Below are 18,722 nucleotides of genomic sequence, written 5' to 3' on the forward strand. Positions count from 1 at the left end.
TTGAAAATGATCCCTGGATTATGGGCCTGAATGAAAGGCAGGATAGTTATGTTGTCCACAATGATCAAAGGAGGAGCTAACAGGAGGGTCTAGCATGATGAGCTTTGTTTTAGTCATCTTGAGGCTGAGGTGATGAATAGTTTTCCATGAGGAGCCATCAGAGAGAAGGGCTGCGATTTTCATTTGGATAGAAAATCTGGAATAAAGAAATAGATCTGAGTTGTCAGGACAGGGATGGTAGCTGAATTTGTTTTCCACAGAGATGGTACAGAAAGAGAAGAAGCCAAATATAAAGTTTGGGGAAACGCTCAGAAAACTGATGGAAGAATGAGGAGGAACCTCCCAGAGACACGATGAGGGACTGATTAGAGGAGTAGGAGGAGAGCAAAGAGAGGACAAATGATTAGAACCCAAGGGAAGACATTAAAGCCAGCTGACAGATCAAGGAGAATGAGGACAAAGGACTGGGTCTTTAAGATTTACCTTTGAAAAAGGTAATTAGAATCTTTAAAAAGAACCGTTTTAGTGCAGTGCAAGGAGCAGAAGTAGGATTGCAGAGGTCTAGAATGAGACTGGAAGACGGGCACTCCAGACAGTACTTGTAAAGAGTATGTTCTATAGTCTTAGAGATGAAAGAGATAAGAGAGATGCAGTCGTAGCTGAAGGGCCAAGGATGGCTTGCTTAAGATGGAAGACTAAAACGTGTTTGTATTTTCATAGGGGAAAGAGTCACAGAAGAGTTAGAGTTTAAGGAAAAGGGTAAATGAAGGGGTATGTGGGCACAAGAGAGACCAGGAGGTAGGATGAGGTCACTAGTGTAAGTATAGCAAAGTTCTTTCTTGCTTTGACTAGGGACTGCTGTGTGCGCATACTACAGCAGCACAGAGGGTGGTACTATCCTCATACATACTGTTGTCTCGCTAGCCTGTCCCTGAGACAAAAATGTCACGGCTCTGCTTATCTTTTGTTTTTCCTCACTGAGTGGCTCAGAGGAATCTAGCTAGTGCTTTACAACACCTTAAACCCATGCACCCAAAACCATAGTTGAAAGAATCCATACAGAGATCTTAATAGGGGTGGGGAACTTTATTGACTGTTGTGTCTCTTCACGGCCAATAAGCTCCCAATTTGTCCCTTACCATTCATTTAACTCTCACCTACTTTGGTTGACTAGATCAGACCTCTTTGAATGAGTAGCAGGTTTTAGCTGAATCCATGAAAAAAATTCTTTAAAGACTTTTGATTTACCATATTAGATTAAAATGCCAAATATTTCTTGAGGAAAGCATTTACCTAAGTAAAATCCTCATCTTTTTTGTCCCCTTACCAGTAATAATATAGATGCAATACAAGCATTGAATGCCACTGCTTTTTTTGTTTGCCTACGTGTAAGTATTATTATATGAGTCCATTGAGATTCTGTATTACTGTGATTATTATGTGAGTCCACTGACATTCTGTATTTCATGGTAGCTAAGATTTATATGGGATTATTTTAGTCTTTATTAAGGATTGGAAATTCCAAGTCAGCAACTTTGGAACAAGCTCTGGATTAGCTTCTCAAAAGAGAATGAGGATTTTGTTTTTTTTCCCTCCCCAGAAAATTTTGGATTTTCTGAGGAAATATAACCCACCTGCCCTCTGAAAAGTATCAACAAAAACAATTTTAGCTGACTACTGAAATAAATGGGAAAATACCACTATGTTGAGTCAAGTGAGTTTTTGTTCGAGTGCCTCAGGCCCCCATTCCCCTCTTTGTACTAGGCTTCCTGCCTGGACTCCATCTTTCAGGATGTTCTAGGATATTTTCCCCTCTTGATGCATCATGTAATCCCTGGTCAGTTGGCTTGTTCCACCTGAACTAAAACTCACAGGAAACTCTGCAGTAGAATTTCTGAATTGCAAATTTATGGCTTTTCTCAAAATGTTTTTGCTTTCAGCTGAAAAAAAATTCAGTTCTGGTGAGCTTGGATTTTTTTGAAGACAGATTTTTATTTGTGTTGAATGGTTACTTTTTGTGAAAAATATAGTAAGTTAAACATACATTTTTTACATTGAAAAACATTTATAATAGACATTTTTTATCAGCCATTGGTTACTTGAGGTTGGATCAAGCTAAGAGACAGACCAGAATAATGAAGTCAGAACCTGAAGGCAGATCTGACTTATCTTGGGATCTGTTTTTCATTTACATTAGGGTCCTTTAAACCTCCCTGGCAGCATAATGGGACCTTAAAAGTAGGTGCAAATGGATTTACACACACTTCACTTATATCTACTTGTAGGCTTCTTTGCATTGCCAGAAAGATATAATGAAGCTTTAGTGTAAATAAGAATTAGGCCTTCAGAGACTGAGTGGCCTGTTTCTCAGCTTTAACTGAAATCAGATTTCTAACCTTGAAAAAGATCTATTCTAATTAGAGAAATACCTGTCAACTCTTGTCTACATTGCTTAGAATCTGTTCGGTCATATCAGGATTTGGGAGTAGAGTTTAGTTACATGTCTGTATTTTTAAATAGATTCCAGACATAGGGAACATTAGGAGTTCTATGGTGGACTATTAGTGTATTTAAAATAGAAAAATACATTCCAGTGACTTTCAAAGCCCATTTTACCTGTTTTTTTTTCAAAAAAATCTAATCTAATTTTTACACTTCTAATGACACAGTAACATTTCATTATTAATAGTTATAAATATAATTACTAACAAATCACTTAACATATAAATACAGAATACTTTTGTATACAGTAAATAACTGAGTTTTGAAGTAAGCAAATTAAGTAGCATATGTTATATTCTGTAAACTATTATTTTAAGTACTAATATAAAGCATTACATATCTCTTGGCAGAAATATTAGCCTGTCTGGAATCTGTCATTTTGACTTATGGAGGAGTCTCTTAATTTATTAGTTTTCTTCTGTTTTTAAAAAGATTATTTTGCCAAGTAGTTTTGTTTTCTCATTAAATATTACTTGTGAGGATATTTTATTCCCTAAACTTTACCAATGTTATATTAAAATCTTCAATAGAATTCATTTAATTCTATGATATGGGATTTGGTACCAATTTCATGTAGCTTAAACTAGAAGAGTGACAAAACTTTTAGAAGATTATGTATCATTTGATAATAAATTCAACAAAAAAGTATCTGACATGCACTGGTATGAAAACACTCCAAAGTGCTGTTCTGCTTGAAATATGAACCTCACTTTGCTATCAATTACTTACCATGTAAATCTGGAATAAATTCAAGCAATTACAATTTTGGAAGACTAGAGAGCCATACATAGGTGAAATCAGAATCTGGCCCTGAGTATTGTCCATAATTCTCTAGTATTACAGACATATAGCAATGCAGCTAAAGTGTGCTCCACTTCAGCAATTCAACTTTTCTATTGTATGTGGCCCCATACAATTTCAGTAGTGATTTGAGAGGGATCAGCTACAGCCATTTATAAGTCTGTATATGTCTAAAACTGGTACATGTGACATATGACTACTGAAAAATCATTTAAGGCTCACGTCTGCTCAGAAGGTCTGTATGAATAACTCAACCAAACAAAAACATAATTTCAAAAAATGTAGGGGCCTGAAATTAATTGTTTTCAGTTTCTTGGATAAAACAATACCTTATTTACTTGATTCTATGATTAGGTGTGTCCCCCCCATGTAACATGGGGGAAAAAGCCCCTGGTCTTAGAACCGAGTATGAGTGGGGAAGGGGCAGGGGCAGGTGACTACTGTGGCTCAGGCTCCAGCCCCTACCCGGGGCCATAGCTGTAGTTGCTGCCTTCTCCATGGCTGCCTCTGCATGCTGCCATCTCTCCCCTTCTTCTCCCGATCTCCCCCTCACACAGTCTTTGCTCCCCGACTTGCCTCTCTTCTGGCGTTGCCACCCCCTCTCTTATCTTTTCTCTCTGTGCTGGCAGGCTGCATCCTGGGGCACTGAGCATGGCCCCAGCCTGGCCCTGTAGCCTGCACAGGCCCTGTGGGCACTGGGCTGGGTTGGGGCTGTGCTCCATGCCCCAGGCTACAATGGGGACAGAGCCTGCTGTCACTGAGCAAGGGTGAGGACAGGGGAGTGGAGGATGGAGGGTGGCAGGGAGCAGAGGGTGAAGTGAGGCAGGCAGGAGGCAGGTGGTGGAGGGCGCAGGCACAAACAGGGGGCAAGCTGCTTGACTTCCTCACACCACCTGCACTTCCCTCCTGAAGTGGTGGGAGGGATGAATTAAAGATGTCCCACCAATAATTATATTCTATACCTGGTAAATTATAACGTATTTATACATTTTCCATGTACAGAATCTAATTATTGGATAGCTGTCTTAAATTTAGGGCCATCTTAGATTTGAGTAAATATGGGCTGGAGAAATGTTTTGGGTGGAACAAAAGGTTTTATTTTGTCATCTCATTTAAAAAAAAATACTTTTTAATTACACTGAAGTAAATTTAGACTTGATACTTGATTTTGGTACTTCATTTTGAAATGTAGACTTGAGCCGTCCCATTAAAAAATCAGAAACATTTCGCCTTTTTAGTTTTTAAAATTTTGTTTCATCAAAAATAATTGAAATGTTTGACATTAATTCACCCACAAGTTTGTTTGAATTTGAAGTTTTTGGCCAATAAAATATTTAACCATAAAATTGCATCCTGTCCTATTGCTGAGTCTGTATGTACATACACAATTTTAGAGCACTTGGGAGAAAAATGTAATGAACTCCTTACTGCAAGACCATTGCAAGTTCCCATGCTCTGGGAAGCATCAGAGCTTTATCCCCCTTTCCCAGTGCCAAAATGCACTCTTTTTGTGTGTACTGGGGTTTGTGAGGTGGTGTGTTTCCATGAGGTAACACAACTCCCATTGTTGTGGTGCAGCCATGCACGTTATCAACTCCTGTTGATGCCTAAATGGCCCTAATATGGTTATTTGTTGCTGCCAGCTATTTCCCTTTTAGATTTCAGTAAAAAATGCTCATGCAGGATTTTCCTCTTATTCAGGAGGGCAGGGGATGAATGACATTGTGAATGTGATTCTAATTATGGTGGAAAAGTGTTATTGTATGAGAAGGTCTTGCAACATTTCTTACATATGATTAGGTTTGGGATTCATTTGATTTGCTCTGAAAATTCAATCCTCAGTCAGATCCCTACTCCCTAGGAAAACTGATGCTGAAGCCTTAAATGGTCAATTTATGAGACAGCACCATTAGAAGAACTGGAGAACTGAATGTACCTAGGTATGATTTCCTAAGCATTGCAATAGATGGTCTTTTGTGCTGACTAGTGCCTTTGTATTATTTTCACAATGTTTTCATATATAGCAAATTACTCTAGAACTGGCAGAGGCATTGGATCCACTGGGTGCAACCAGATGAGTGTGGTCACGCAGTCTGTGAACACTAAACTGTGCAATATGTGGCACTACAAATGTGTTTGCAGTGCCACATATTGCACAGTTTAGTGTTCTTCATGCTACAAGGGCACGCTGTCTGTGTTTGTGCTGTACCAGGTGTTTTTTTCCACGTTTTTTTTTTACTCTTGGACATCCACGTGTAAAAAAAAATCCAAAAACAAGGGGGAAAAAAAACCCTGAAGCAACACATGCTTGGCCAGCGTGCACTCCCGAAAAGCTCTGCATGGCAGAATTGCTGTGGCTGCAGCCCTGGGAGGCCCACAGGACTCCAGGTAAGGCTACTGGGGGAGCACAGTGCTGGCACCAGCCTCCCCTACCCCTCCCAGGATAACTTGGTGTACACCAAAGTGTGCGTGGCACGGGCGTTCCCTGGGGACAAGAAGCGGTGGTGCAAGGTATGCTGCTGCTCCTTGTCCCTGGAGAACCAAACATACATGCACATCTTAACGTGCCCACTGTGGCCAAATACTGTTTGCCTACAAAAGGACAGAGTTTTCCAACCAAGTCATCAACAGTGCTGTAATAGCCTTAATTTAACCATCAGTAAAATGAGTGCAATACATAATTTCTTCCTGCCATATCTTAGAAGGGTCTTGCAAGGCTTCTTTACTATTTATATAGCGCATTGAGATGATTGTTTGAAATAAGCTACATAAATTCAAAGCTCCACATGACTGAAAAGAGTGAAAGAAGCAGCTGATGATATCTGTCTCATGGATACATGATAAATGAAAGGCAGCAAAATACTGATAGCTTAGGCAGAACTGTTAGACAAACTGCTTTTAATTACAAACCGATTCCCATGGTTATGAAAGTCAGTATGACCCCAGATGATCCCATTGTCCTAGAGGGAGCAGCTTCGAATAATGCTGAGTAACTTATGTACTAGGCAGCACCTTTCCCAAGGGAAGGACTATATCTTTGATATACCTCAGGAGCTAACTGCAGCATGGAAGGCTAACCCTAGCAGCATCAGCTATGAATCATTAGCAGCAATGTAATAAGCATGCTCCATATTCAGTCAGAGGAATGCAGAAAATCATCTCAAGGGAAGTGAAGCAGCTTTCAATGAGCTGCCTGCACTGAAAATTCAGAGTACAGAGTTCAGAAAAAATAGAGAATTTTGAAATCTTGGATTGAGCACAACTAACATCCAGAGCATGTTCTGAGAATGCCAGATACCAGGCTCCTCAGACAAATCCTTTTTTGACAATCACAAGGCAAAAGAACCCAGATGAGCCCTTCACAGCAACCTTATTGATAAACAATCTGAACAAATTTAAGGAACTGGCTTGGGAGAGAAGTGGTTGGTGGCAACTGGCTTATGTGTTCTGCACCTGAGCGAGAAGTGGATTAGAACTGGAGAAAAGGAAGACCTGCAACAAGAGCAAATCACACACCTCATTTCTGCAAGTGTATTCTTTGGGTAAGTTTTCCACTATGGCGGTGGTGTACCCTGAGTGTGCCTTTCCCCCATGCTCCCACAGGCGTGCTCCAAGCCTGGAAATACATCAGTAAAACTGATCTGTGGTATTCCTCCATGACTGCTCTTGATGTTTGGCATGCTTGAGAGCAGCTACTACGCATGACCCACTAAGGGTGGCTGCTAAGCAGCCTCCCTAGCATATTTCTAGATTTGGAGCCTGCTTATAGTAGAAGGTGGACAGGGTCAAGTCAGGGCTTTTTTGTCTGGGATCACCTTTGCTGCAGTGTAGATATACCCTTGATTTACATGCAATGGCCAGACTATTTGGATCAACAATGATCATCCTATGTAACATTGGTAAAATGTTCCCTTTGATTTTTTGTTGGTAGATACTGGTAATACGTAATTAGTAACCACACCACCATAAATTGCTTTTGACCCTTACTGATGACCACATTTTGTTAAACAGGTGAATAATGCATATGATGAACAAACAGCAAACGATGGGAGGGTGGCATCCTGATATAAGCAGGACAACACAAGATGATGGAAAGATTTCTTTGATCAGTTGTTAAAATAATTGAAGCAAGGTTTCAGGAAATGGCCGTGATAAGTATGAAGTTTGGATTCATCTCAAGAAGACTCATAATGGATGCACTTTTTATAGTAAGACAGCTGCAAGAAAAGTGTCTGGAACACAGTAGGAAACTATGTTTGCAGATCTGGAAAAGGCATGCGACCATGGGCCAAGGTAGACTGTACTGATCCCTGCAGGTGAAAGGTGTGCCTGATAAAGCTCATCCAAGTACATTAAATGGCTGTTAAAACAGTATTTGGAATGACCAAAACTTTCACAGTAGGAATAGACTACATTATGGATCGGACGTAATGAGATAACAGGTGTCACGGGCCAACCTGTAAGACAGATGGAAAAGTTTGAGTACCCAGGCACTATCATAACCAAAGCAGGAAGCTGGGAAGAGGTTATCAGAACCTCTGTGGTATGGAAATTATGACAAGAAATATCTGGGGTAATTTGTGATTACAAGATACTAATCAGGCTAACTAGGTCATTTTGTAGAAGATAATGATAAAACTGGGGTGATATGTAGGGTGGAATCTGGACTATAAAAATAAAGGAAAATATACCACAAAAGAACAGAGATGACCAAGTTGAAATGGATTCTGGGAATCAGCTTGAAAGATGAGGTGAAAAATGGTTACACCAAGGACAGACACCCTTTGGGAGTATCAAGACAAAAAAAAATCATGAAAAAAGCCAGAGAAGTTAGCTTGAAATAATGTGGCCCATACAATAAGGCAGGACGGATATAGACCACTGTTCAAACAATCTATGAAATGATCCCAACTGGCAGTAGGCCAAGAGAATGGCTTAGATTGAAGAAGAAAGACAAGCTGTGAGGAAAGATAGGTGAGATCTGAGCATCCAACCAAAAGATTCATAGACTGCAGCAAGGGGAAAGGTATGAACCAAGTGGCTGATCTCACCCATAGATGGAAACCAGAAGAAGAAAAAACAATGGATAATCAATAAGAGATTAGTTATTTTAAATTATTGATGCTTTCTTGATTTACAAGTATCTATATCATGGTCATGTGAAAACTCAGGGATAATGTGTATGATATAACTCAGTGAACACCATGCCAGTAAACTTGGACCATTTATTTATGAATATATCAGCATAAACATTTTCTTCACTATTGAACCAGCTGTCCACAGAAGTGCTCAGGCATTTCCACTTTTAAAGTAACATGGGTTTTTGACCATGCTGTCTTATCACAGACAGCAGGAGAGCTAAAACATTACATTGCTTTAAAATGTTTCACCTTCTGGTCAAGATTGTGCACTAAAGAAATAAGCCTCAGGTTCTCATGCTCCGCACTCAGAGCAGTAACGAAGCTTAATATATGGCTAACTGTTGTTTTGAGTTAATTATTCTAGTGTTTCTTAACATTTTTAGTTAGTTGGACAAATGAGAGAGTAAGGAAAACAGTTCCAAGTTTTCACTTTTATTGTGCTCAGTAGGCCTATACTCAGTGTTACATGCTCTAGGCTGTTTCTCACAGACTCTCATCCAAATGTCTGCCTAGGGAAAATTAGGCCAGTATTCATTCTGAGTATACATCATGAGGCAATTAAATATTAGTTATTCTCCTTAGAGAGAAGACAGAGTGAGATTTGGGACATTAATTACTGGGACGTCATGAGAAACTATAGTGATATGAGTCATCTGGTTCCAGCTTGAACTTGTAGCCAAACTGCAAACCCTGCAGTGTAATGCGGTCAGTGTAGGTTCGGTGATAGCTTGTTGCTCTGTGTGTGTGTGTATATATATATATGAGAAAGGAGAATGTGCTTTAAACTTATTGAATATCTTTTGAGCAGAAATGGCAGCTATTCATGAATAACTTAGGCAGTCCTGTTTACTACTTCAAAAAAATGTAAGTGCTGCTCAAACTTTCTCTTGCTTCAGCCTCATTTTTCATGGAGAATCTGTTTCACCACTGGCCATAACAGTGCTATTAATAGGCAGGCTGCATATTGTAAGATTTCTTGCACAGAAATGAGAGGAATGTTAAAAAAGATTGGACCAAACTTGATGAATCTGTAGTAAATCTATGGTAATTCTACTCTGGAGTTACGCTGGGTTTACTTCCACGTAGAGCAAACTTCAGCTCAGATTCCTATAATCTCTGAATGGATCTTTTACAATTTTTGAATGCAGCTCTGTTCTCACAATGCCAGACTTTCAAAGAAGCACATTAGAACTAGAGGAGTGCTATTGCTACTGAGCCTGGAAGGACTGGCTACCGCTGTGGAACGTAGACATTACTTTTTTCTTACAATTCATGATCTTAGCTAAAAGGCCAAAAAAACAGTAATAAATCATTGATTTCCCAAGACCTCCAAACTAATCTAAGTTCCAGTTTTAAATTGTACATCTTAGGACTGTAGCAACTGAAAATTCATCTGTCTGATACAGCTTAATAAATTAGGTTGAATTGCCAGAATATGGGATGGGAAGCAGTCAGAAAGAAAGCATAAAACCATGTAATTTTATTTTTTATGATTTTGAAGACAATTCCATATTTTTTGCAGCCTGATTCATGATATCTGAATGCTCAGGATTATAACAATGCATGAATTCAGTAGATCTGATAGATGAGGTGGAAACAAATCCTGAAGCACTGTTTGTTAAAAGCTCATATATGGTGGAGTGGAGGCAGGGGAAACAGTGGAGGGCTGCAAGAGGGATAATGTAGTTGAAGAGTCAAGCCATAAAGGTGACTGTAGATGCAACATTTGGAATAGACTTGTGGGGCAGGACAGTCTGAGAAATGACAAGGCCAGAGAAGAAGATATAACATCGGTCAAAGCATGAGTGAGAGGAGGATTTGAATAAGAGTTGTAGTAGGTTGGCCAGGCAGGAAAAATTGAATCTTAGCAATATCATAAGGATAGAAATGTCAGGACTAAGTTATTGGTCTAAAGGGACCTGTGTATTGGTCTAAAGCAAGAGATGTATTGAAGAAGATGCCTAGATGTTGGGTATGAGTGACAGAGAAGGCGGGGGGGGGGTACTGGTGATGGAGAAATCAAGTAGTTGGGAATGTTTGAGGGGAAGATCAAGGCTCAGTGTTGTTGAACATAAGTAGCCAGCTAGACCACTACTACCAGATGCCACTAAAGGCACAAGTAGGGAACAACTAGAGGAGAGGCACCAAAGGTTATGGAGGACCTTAATAAAGAGGGCATATGTGTGTCAAAGGCTACTGAAACATCAAGGAGGATTAGGAGAGAAGTTCTGGGATTTGGCTAAGAAGTGATTATGATGAGAGAGCACCTTCAGTGGTGTGGAGAGAGAGGAAGGTGGATTGGATGAGGTCAAAGAAGGAGTATGTTTAGCTTTTAAGCATTTTAGATGTTTATTTATGATAGTTAATTTGCTGTTCCTTTACTTTAACCTTTTCTGTACCATTGGAACATTTGAACAGGCCAAAATGTCCAAACTGGCTTTTCCTGTTGTGAGTTTTTTTTGAGGGAAATGTTTGTTTTGTCATTGAAACAGGAGTGCTGTTTATTCACTGTAAATTATTGTTAACACATAGATACTGTAAGAGAAATGACTGCAGCTCGGGTTTAAATCAGAACGTTTAATGATCTGACAATTTTAGCAGAGCAAGCATGTATTACAGAAAGAATTGAATCTTGCTCTTTTAAAATGTCTGGCAACTGTTTTCTCTAAAACCAGCAGAACAGCAGAAGAATGAATACTTTTAACGGGTCCTTTATGAAACTGAATTCCCTTGGGGGAGAAAGGATGAGTGCATTAGGGCTGGGCAGATTGGTTCTAATTAATTGGGTAGAAAGTGAGATCTGTTACTTGCGTTTGGTCTAGTTGCAGAGAGAGTAGCCTTGGCAAAAAGGAAACTGTAGATTTAAAATGCAGCTTTCCTAAGTTAAAGCCATTGCTGACTTGTTCCTCATGCAGTCCCAGGATAGCCAATGGCCAAGTTCCAGAGTCCACCTGAGCTGTTCTTCCAACCACCTTTATGCTTCTCTGGGGCCAGTCAGAGACAGGCTAGTCTTTGATGTAAGTTTAAGTATCCTCAGAGTTATTCTTGCTTGCATCAAACTACCCACTACTCCCTGGAGTTGTCATGGTGTAGCAAAACCCCCAGTTTTTCTCTTTTTTTATTTTGAAATGCATTCCCTCCCTTCCCCAACTATTTCTCTCTCCCTCTCTATTCCCTACAGATAAGTATGAGTAAGCTAAGACATAGAGTGAGCTAAGACATGGAATAAGCTTTAGCATTTTTGTAGCAAGTTTTTTTTCCTTCTCTCTCCTTTGATCCACTGTTTTATACTGTATATTTATTATACTTATATTGATTTTTACTGTGTGATTACTGTGTTACTGATATTTACTGATTTTTTTTCTATTGATAGTATATGATTTAGGCCTACACGTGTAAGTTAGCATAAGTTATGTCAAGCCTCCATCTTGTGTCCTTTGCCCGGGTGTAACTTTTGACTTACGTCTAACCAGTTCCATGTAAATTGCTTCCTGAATGAATGGGGATGAATGAGGGTGTTTGAGATACAATGGTAGTAGGCCTCTACTGAATAAACAACTCAACGATCCAACCATCACCCTGCATTGACCCTCCCTGGCTCAAGATTTGGAAGACAAAGACTGCTGCATAAACCAGCCAACCCACCATTACAGACACCTGAAATTGTATGTCCTAGCCTGGAGTGCACATGCCCAGTACACCAGGGGCTGATTCTTGCCTGGGCATGCCCCTGCCACTAGGGTCATAGAAAGTCTGCCCCTATAAAAAGGGGCAGTGAAGACAGACCTGGTGGGATGCCCTCTCCATCTGGACCAGCACCATTCCACACCACCTATCCACCCAGAGGCCCTGCCTGTGACCCCTCTCTGCACAACACCTTGCTGGAGAAGACCCCAACTAGCCATCGAGGATCAACCCACAGCTATCAACCACCTTCCTTCCCCAGGCAAAGGACCTGGACTCTGTTCCTACACACCTTGACTTCAATCCCTCCACCAAGCCTTTTTCTCTCCTGCTACCATTGTGTGTGTGTGTGTAGGGACCAATAATTTCATGGGGCTGTGTAGTGTGTTGTCTGTTTAATAAACCTGTTATTTTGAAACCCCAAGTTGGGTTTTTGTCTTATTGACCTACCAACCCTCCTCCTTGATCTCCCAGCTTTCTTCCTCTCTGTTTCCAACCCCAATCTCCCAGTTTCCTGCCTCTCTTTTTCCTGGTTGTCTCCTCCTTGCCACCAGACTTTTTCCCTTGCTTCCACCCCAGCACCAGTGACCTCAAGTAACCCCATGGCCACATGACCTTAAGTAATCCTGGCTCCCCACCAGTCATCCAGTTCTAATCCCAGCCCTGGCAACTTTCACTCTCTTATTTTTCCCTCTCTTATCTTAACCCCCATCCATCTCCATCCTTCCCCTCCTTCTGGAAATCTTTGACCCTTGATTCCCCCTCCCATAGTCACCAAGCACCCTAGGTATCCCAAGTACCCTAAGCATACACCACACAAGTTAGGAACTCATCCGTGTATATGTGTAGGTGTGTGGTGTATGATATATATCATCATATGTGAATTAGTAATCCATGTATGTGTATTGGGTGTGTGGGTATTGACAGCTGATTTTGTCTAATTTTTGGTGTGTATAGTGTCTATGTGTTTGAATTGGTGATAGGTGTGCATGTGCGTAGACTGGTAATCTTGAATGTGTATGTGCCTGGGTTGGTAGTGTGTGTGTATGCATCTAGTGTGTGTGTATGTACCTATTGATTATTGTGTGTGTATATGTGCAATTGTGTCACACCCTCCCATCTAACAGTGCAATTTTGAAATCCTGAGAGTTGGCCTGACCTTGCAGGACAACAATGGCAGATGGATATGATGAGGTATAGGGATGATTTGTTCTGTCACCTTCTTTTGGCTATATTTTGCCAGGATTTTCTGTGTGTTTGTATGGCAGAAGAACCACCTTATGCTTACAAGCTGTTCCTCAGGCAAGGTGTTATTCTCAAGTGGCTGGACCACAGGAGAACTAGAAATGGACCAAAATGGGGCTAGTATCTAGATAAAGGGGAAATTGGCTGGAAGACTCAGAGACTGAAGGTAGAGGACTGGGTATTGTGGAGTTGTACTAGCTGATCCTGGAATGAAAAACAACTTTCTGAATTACTCACCTGCTCTTACTGAAGCATTAGTTGCAGAAAGCTACCTGCAGAGGAGACTTCCTCAGTGTATTTGAAAACAATCTTGCAAATTCACAGCTGAGCTTTCATACTTGTTAGGTTTGGGATGAAAAGCAAAGAATCCCGAAAGCTGACAAATATTTGTACTTAGCAATTTGGTGGTTTTATCTCAGCATGAGACCAGGGAGGGATAGGGAATGGTTTGGAAACAAAGAATAAAACCACACTTCAAAAATTCACACTTCAAAAATTGCTTTAAAACCACACTTCAAAAATTGCTATTTTGCTCTTCCCTGGAGATTTCTTACAGCAATTTAATTAAAATCATACATGAAGCCCAACTCTAACACTTCCGAGATTTAGTGATGTTAATATCTGGATCAAAACTACACTGTTGGCCCCACTTGTCTAATGAAACTGAACCTAAATCTTGGATCTCAACCCTTCAAACCCCTTGAAGTTTCAATCTGGATCCAGTCTCCATGGGTCACGCTAATCCACATGTATCTTTCTTATTAAATTCTAGGAGAAGTTAGGATAGATGGGATAGGTTTTAAATCACACTGTTTAGAGAACCACACAAAATCCAGTCAGTGAACAAGCTGTCTTCAAACCAAATGCTGAACTATCCGTCAATCTGACAAGTTCTTGAATTAATTACATTCTCTCTATGATTGCAAATGGGAATTCTTTCAAAGGGCTTGCTATATGCTAAGTAGATCTGCTGAGTTAAAGCACTGTGTCACAGCTAAGTATTGTGCATGTCAACAGAAACCCCTGTAAAAAGTGGTAAACCAGGTGTAGGTTCACCACTAATGGAAAGACAGAAACAGCTACAGCCAGAGGTTAAAAGAATAGATTCAGTTTGGGTTCCTGAATATAATAACGTGTTCTTTGGCAAGGACTGAGTGCCAGGGTGGATTTAGTGCCTGCACCAAATAGATGTGACATCTCCTGTACCTTTGAGTGGGATCATAAAGTGGGTAGCACCAGCTGGAAGGAGATATGGAGGGGATATGTTGAATTAGGGTTACCATATGTTTGGGGTTTCCCAGACATGTCCTCTTTTTGGGTCCTCCAATCTCCATCTGGGCAGTTTTTTTGAATTATGAACAAATGTCTGGGATTTTGCTGGTAGAACTACATTTTCTGACTTGCCCTAGTGGCATGGATTCTTACTAGGGATCCAGTTTTCTGTTTGCTGTGGAAAAAACAGGGATTTTGCTCTTTAAAGGTGAAAACTATAAGTTTTACGTTGCAGGCTGGCAGACTTCTATCTTGGAAGGAGCTGCTTGGGATGACTGGAGGCAGGGGATGCCACATGAGTCAATGCATGCACATGCATACAGCCAGACAGGATGATGGGAGCAACCCTGGCAGCTGGATGCAGATAAGTCTATGGGGGGGTGGAGGGCCAGGGCTTGGGGACTGTCCAGGGGTCTGTGTGTGAGTGGCAGGGCATGGAGGAGATACCTGCCCCTCCAGTGGGGAAAGGGGGCAGGGGAGCCCTTTGAGGGCAGCTGGAAGCTATGCAGATGGGCCGGTGCCCATGCTTGCAGGGGTGGAGTGGCTGGAAGACACTGTTGGGGAGGAGTGGTGGCTGTGGCCAGGTCACCTGGCGTGGCGTGGGAGCCCCAGCCTAGGGTGGGGGGTGTCACAGGCCTTACCTCCTTCTCCCTTCAGCCTGTGCCAGTTGGACTTGCTCTGCTGCTGCTCATATGAGCCAGAGCCACTGCAGTCACTGCGCTCCAGCTTGGTTGGGACAGGGGCAAGTGGGGCCCCCCTTCATCAGGGCTGGGGGAGAAAGGGGAATGTGGGTCAGGAGTGATGGGCACTGGCAGGGCTGGGGGGTGCTGTAGCTTGGGAATGAGGGACACTGGGGGCAGGTGACTATGGGTTAGGAGTGTGGGGCATTAGCAGCGCCAGGAGGCAACTGGTTGGGAGTGATGGTACAAGCAGGGATGTGGGGGAGGGGGTGAGGAAATATGGGTTGGGAGTGAGGGGCACTGGCAGGGGCTGAAGGACAGGAGTGAGGGGCAGCAGCAGGGACAGGGGGGCTGTGTGTCAGGAGTGTGGGGTATTGGCAGGGCTGGAGAGGGGAGGTTGTGACTTTATTTTTGTTTTCCATTTAATTTCTGAGGCAATAATACTTGTTATTTACTGTAACAGTTAGAAACTGCCGCCCTACAACCATATACCCATTTGCCCCCTTAACAAGTGTCCTCTTTTTTTGGAAATGGAATTATGGTAACCCATAGGTCCTTTTAGCAATCTCTGCTGGAAAGGACAGCTGTGCTTTCTCACTAGTAGCTCAGAGTAAAGGCCAGTGGGAATAGTACTAACTGCTATGCCACTGGGAAACATTAGGGCATCAGTTTGTGCTTGGTTGGGCGACTGGTTCATCATGTCTCCACACTTCTAGTCCATTGGAACCACTCCCAATGCCTAACTGAGAAACGTCCCAGGTCTTCCATATTATTTTGATTACTACTTTTCGCTAAATACCATGAAATCTGGCAGCTATATTAAGCTACAAGGACTTATGCTTACTGTTCAAAAGCTTAATCAGAATGTTTCTCACCATATTTGCTAATTACCAAAGGAAATGATTTTTAAACAAGCAGGGGTTCACTTGCAGTCCATCTTTTCATCTGACAGCATATGTATGAGTAATAGAGACCAGTTTATCTCTTGGACTCCTGACAGATGTTGATTTTGTAGTGCTACAAAGCATGGGTGAATCCAGGATCATGGCGACTGGGGTGCAGCCAGACCCCTTTCGGGGCTGTGGCCCATGTACAGTGAAGAGAGCTCCTGGTGTGTGTACCACACTGTTGAAGGGGGTATGGCTTCAACCTCTCACTGTGATCCTGGCTACCAGTTCTCAGAGGTTACTGGCATGTCAGCGCAGCCCTGCATGTGCTGTGAACTCTATGAGCTCACCAGCTGGTCTGGCCAGAATTGCTTCTTTCAAGCAGTTCTGGAGCCTGCTGCTGTTTGCTCTTCCCCTCCTTTGTCCTCCCTCCCTGCCGCCACAGTTCAACAGCAGAGGAAAGAAGAGGGGTGAGGGGTGATATGCAGCCCCTGGGTTGCATGAAAGCAAGGGCTGAGTATCACTGCTGCTGTTGCTTATACCCTCTCAAAACGTGTAGCACTACAAAAAATAAAGCACAATGGCTGGAACGGGAACAAGTGGCATGCTCTCCAGCCAGAGGGTGATAGGAGGCTGCTCCCTGGCATCCCCCAGCCCTACCATGGCAACAGGTGATTGTGCTTGGAGACATCGGTGTTCCTGGTCTCTGGCTGCCCAGGATCCATTTAAAGTTCTGGGCTCTCAGGCTGCCCAAGAGCAAAGAGCACTGCTGTCATGGTGTTTCCTGCTCTTGGGCAGCTGGGATGCCCTGACTGGGCAGCTACTGTTACTGACATTGCAGCCCTGTTCCCATTGCCACCTGTCAGCCACTCTTGGGGTGGCCAGGACAAGCCAAGCTATCTCCACTGCCTTTTCACAGACCTTGTTCATGCCACAGCCCCAGTTCCTGCTGCTGCTGCATTGAGAACTTTAAATTTCTCAGTGGCAACAAGGTGACTGCAGAGCTTTCTCACACTTTTCTGCCTAAAGCTGGGAAGGAGAGTATCCAGTGTTCCTCCCTCCCCCTTGAAGGGAGGGGAAGGATCGTGGAGGACTCTGGGGGGTCTGAGTAACTGGCCAGACATTAAAATTGTCCCAGGATAGTTTTGCACCATGAAGAAGTTGCTGGTTGCTGCAGAATTATCCTGTGATAAAGACGTTACTGTGTCAAATTTGTAATTTTTGTAGCAGATTCATCATTTTTATCTCAGCATAAGTTGCTTTAATGTCTGTCATGATATCATTTGCTGCATGCAACTTGCATATAGCCTGCAACAAATTTAACATCTGGTGCAAGCCTCGGAGATACAGTCACAGCTGTCATTGACTTGAAAAGGAAGCTGATTTCTGCTGGCATTTCTCCCCTGTTTCAGAGGGATGATCTGATCCCATGGCATGAAATTATCTTTTGTTCCATCCCAGTCAGTTACAAAGCAATACACTGTGACACCATGAAAACAGAACTTTGTCTTAGTTGGAGAATTAGATTACATGAAAAACTGGATTTAGGGATATACTGGAAATTTATGTTGCATGATATGCCTATGATATATAGAAATGTCAAGTATGGCTGTATGAAAATTCTGAACTCAAAACATTCTATGCCTAAATTTTTTAAAAAGGAGATGCCTACATATATTTCCAAAAGTGCAAGTGTTGTTTTTTGGGGTTTTTTTTTTCAAATTTGAGACATGCTTAAAAGTACCTGATTTTTTTTAGAAGACAGGCAGTACTGCACTTTCAGATGTTTGAATCAGAGCAATCAAAACCTGATACAGCCAAACTATGTAACACTGAAAACAACATTGAAAATGAAGGCTGTAAAGAGGACATACGGATGGAGCTTCTGGACGCTCACCCAAAGAATGTCCTTGGCTGATAATTTATAAGCATAATTGAGCCCTGAAATGAGCCATAAGAAGAATGCAGAGAAAAACATGTTCTCTCTGATAGTTTTTATCTGGCTTCCTAGTTCTGGTCAGATAGTAAAGGAAAACCAGGCCTAATACTGTCTCTTGTTACTAGATTCTATATAATTCAAACTCAGGTACTGGATGACTTGGGAAATTTGTCCAACTATACTTCTCCTCTGAGCTTCTAGCAACATCATCTTATAGGGCATTTGTACACATACGTTTCTGTCCCGCGACACACTGGAGATCTGCTGCTTCGCAACAGACATGATCGAGTCTGCCCTGCATGCAGGCTAAGGCAAACTGTGCTGCATCACGTGCAATTGTATAAGTGGCGAAATGCATGTTAGCGCTGAGAAAATGGCAGCAGTGTGCTTTTGAAATAAAGCACTGCTGATATGTTTTAGTTCAAAAGTGCCCTGCCACCATTTTCTCAGGACGGATGCACATTTCGCTGCTTGTACAATGTACAAATGCACTTCATCACGCATTTCACACTGCAAATGTACGCATATTTCACCGCTTGTTTCTTTTTATGACCAGGTCACAAAATGCTTA

General features: G+C 41.9%; 1 long non-coding RNA gene across 1 annotated transcript; it reads left to right on the top strand.

Annotated features, from left to right (window-relative positions):
* Positions 1 to 208: 208 nt before the first annotated feature.
* Positions 209 to 14,752, top strand: LOC109308224. The gene is made up of 3 exons (XR_002100554.1): positions 209 to 222; positions 11,383 to 11,389; positions 14,675 to 14,752. It is a non-coding gene; the product is annotated as an uncharacterized LOC109308224 (long non-coding RNA).
* Positions 14,753 to 18,722: the final 3,970 nt, after the last annotated feature.

The sequence above is a fragment of the Crocodylus porosus genome, unplaced genomic scaffold (assembly GCF_001723895.1).
Source record: "Crocodylus porosus isolate Cpor-Errol unplaced genomic scaffold, CroPor_comp1, whole genome shotgun sequence".
Classification (NCBI taxonomy): Eukaryota; Metazoa; Chordata; order Crocodylia; family Crocodylidae; genus Crocodylus; species Crocodylus porosus.